General features: G+C 41.2%; 1 non-coding gene across 1 annotated transcript; it reads right to left on the bottom strand.

Annotated features, from left to right (window-relative positions):
• Positions 1-742: 742 nt before the first annotated feature.
• Positions 743-861, bottom strand: LOC111729511. Its single transcript, XR_002776259.1, has one exon. It is a non-coding gene; the product is annotated as a 5S ribosomal RNA (ribosomal RNA).
• Positions 862-3,127: the final 2,266 nt, after the last annotated feature.

Below are 3,127 nucleotides of genomic sequence, written 5' to 3'. Positions count from 1 at the left end.
CTCCGACATGCCCGTCATCATCCCCTCCAATCCCATCGCTCCCCGGGAAAAGGGCCAGCAGCACCACAGAGCCAATAAGCAAGGGGGAGACCTGACCCCAACTCTGGAGCCTTACACGTGACTTTCACACCATACCTCACTGACAGTTACTGGAGCCATCTTATAGGGGTTCAGGGTCGGATTATAGAAAATACTGGTTTTAAAGCAAATGACATGGTGCTGGAAAAATCGTAGTTGGTTTGTAGGTATTGACTCAGTACATGTCCTTGTTGGGAATGAAGCTACACTTAACCTTGGATCGAACTGCGCATGCTACAGGTTCTTCTGGTGGGTCCCAGTGCACCCCGTTTAGGTCCAGAAAATATTTCAGCGTCTACATTTTATTTCCTCTTGCTTCATTATGCCTTTTCATCGTAATGAAGGCACCATAAAGAATGTCTTTTAGGTATAAGATATCTACTTTCCTGTATTTTCTAAGAAGATAACATGTCCTATAGCCAAATGCTTCTTTTTATTTTTAAACTCGGGTCCAAGCGAATGTTTTGAAAGTTCGCTAGAACAAAGGTATCTTTGTTTGTTATACCAAAACCTGGAAACAGCTTAAGGTTTATTGATAATAAACTTTTTTTTTAATTTTTAATTTTTATTTTATTTTTTAGCTGAAGCAACCGTTGGTTGACCTCACAGATTGCAAGGACCTTGTCAGCCTTCAATCCCTTATTTTTTTATTTTTATTTTTTTTGGCCTATAGCACCTGGTCTTCCTAGGTGGTCTCCCATCCAAGTACTAACCAGGCCCGACCCTGCTTAGCTTCCGAGATCAGATGGAATCAGGCTTGTTCAGGGTGGCGTGGCCGTAGACTAGAATAAACTTTTAAGATTCATTAGGAGACATAGGTGTAGAGCCACCCCATGCAGGTACCTGCAGACGTGGAGCCAAAGTCAGTGCCCGATCCAGACGGAGCACAGGGAGACATCGCTACATTGTGAAGTAAGTTGCAGCACAGCCTGCAAAGTCCTGAGTCATCTGCGTGTGGTAACCAGGAGGAGACAGTAACAAAAACACGAAGCTGTCTATCATATTTCTGGGCAAAAAAGCGAAGGGGTTATGCATTTGACTTTCATTCCATTTATTGCTTTATTCTCTGTATTTGATTCCGCCCCCTGAACTTATAGAATTCTTGTACCTAAGCAAAGTGACACAAAGGTAATGCGAGTTGATATATTCGCACTGAAAAGTTATATCCGGTTTGGAGATCGCACAGTGTTTAGTGGGGGGTGGGGGGGTTGGCACTCGGTTCGGGAGAATGACACGGCCGGGTGTGCGCCCCTCAGGACAGAGACACTGCTGTAACGGGGAGGAGCCGGTGGCAGAGCCGGAGGGAAGCATGGCACACAAGCGATACATGTTTTATTACTTCCTTTAGTCGGAACCGTAAAAAATCCACATTCCCGTCATTTGTGTCCATTTATTCACTGTTTCCACAAGAAAAAATAAACATAGTAGCTGCTTCCTTTCTTACCCTGCAATTTGAATATTTCGAACTTGATAGGCTCGCCTGTCTTTGGATTTATGATAAGATCGTCTCCTGAATATCAGCGTTGACATAATAAGGCGTGATTTTTCAAAAATTCAGAAGCACAAGCCTATTTTTAAAATATCTGTTTGGTTTTTTTTTAATTCATTTTGCATGGCTTTGCGAGCTCTCACTTTTGCTCATTAGCTATAAATAAAAATTGCTGAAGCTATGACGAGAGGACAAAATATAAACCTCTGTGTGAGAATGCATTCAGTGCACAGGCAAATAAAAGATATAAATATTTTGTATCTTGGGCAAAATAGGATACCATTTCTATGTAAGAAACGTCAGAAAGAGTACATATTAAGGAAGGGAGAAGCAGGAGACGAGAGATCATTGGGTTTTATGATTTTTGTGGGTTTTGTGTGCAAGTGATACATTCAAGGAATACATGTCTAAACAAGGACGACAAAGTGCTTTGTAGTTATTCAACTGCTACAGAGCAATCAGAATGTAAATAGGAATCATACGGATAAAAACCAATTATGACCAGTTCAATGACCATCTGCTGGTATCTGGACATTAACCTCCAAGTTGAATTATCTGAGCCCATTTCTCAAACAAAAATTGGGCCACATAAAACAAAATCATAACGCCAGAAATGACCATATTTTAGTCTCTGGGTAACCAGCCTGTGACTGTCCTTTCTGCTGCTCGCTGCTTGGGGCCGGAACGATCCGGATGGCTTTCAGTCCTAGCCCGCTCTGTCGACGAGACTCCAACCTCGAGATCTGGCACCTTGGTTTCATCCTATGAGATAGTCAAACACATTTCATAATGACACCAAGAACTTGATTTACAAAGGCTTTCAACTCATTCGTTCACTCCTCAAATACTTACTGAATCTATTTGTAGACACTGTGGTTGTTAGATTTCCTAATACAGAGACAAGGATGGCGTTGGGGAGAAAAGATTTAGCTCATATCACAGCTTGTCTTTTCACTCGTTGAGAAAGTAACTTTTGTTTTCTGACCTTGAGAATCGTAATTTGTAAAATAGATATAGCTTGATGGATATCTCAAAAAGTTCAAGCAATTCTTTCTGGAGATTATATTATTAAAGTTCTTTGTAAATTTTACAGTTGTTATGCTTGCCGTTAATCCTTTAATTGAAAATACAATATAGTTTTTAGTACAATAAAAATAGAACAGGCAAGTTAAAATCCGTAAGAGGAAAGCTCATGTTATGTGAATATATGTAGGATACTTTGGAGGAATTATTTTGATACAATTATATAAACTTAGCTTAAAAATTATATAAAGTGATTTTTACAACGGTCTTACGTGCTCAAAGAGATATGGATACGACTTCCGTCACCAGAAACCGAAGCCAGACACGCATTTCTGTCACTCAGAACTCTCGGTGCCCGGGTTAGTGCACAAAGTGCCCGTGGACGATTTTGTTCCCGTGCCTGGCTGCTTTGTGAGGTCGTCAGAATCGCGAGGGAGGGACCATGACGTGTCTGTCATCTCTCCCACAGTGACTGGAATTTCAAGTGAGCTGAGGTGTAGCAGAGGGTGACAGTGGATTACATTTCAATGCTTCCTG

This window comes from Pteropus vampyrus, unplaced genomic scaffold (genome assembly GCF_000151845.1).
Source record: "Pteropus vampyrus isolate Shadow unplaced genomic scaffold, Pvam_2.0 Scaffold264, whole genome shotgun sequence".
NCBI classification, from domain to species: Eukaryota; Metazoa; Chordata; class Mammalia; order Chiroptera; family Pteropodidae; genus Pteropus; species Pteropus vampyrus.
Note: the sequence above shows the minus strand (reverse complement) of the source record. Positions and strands in the feature narration are given on the sequence as shown.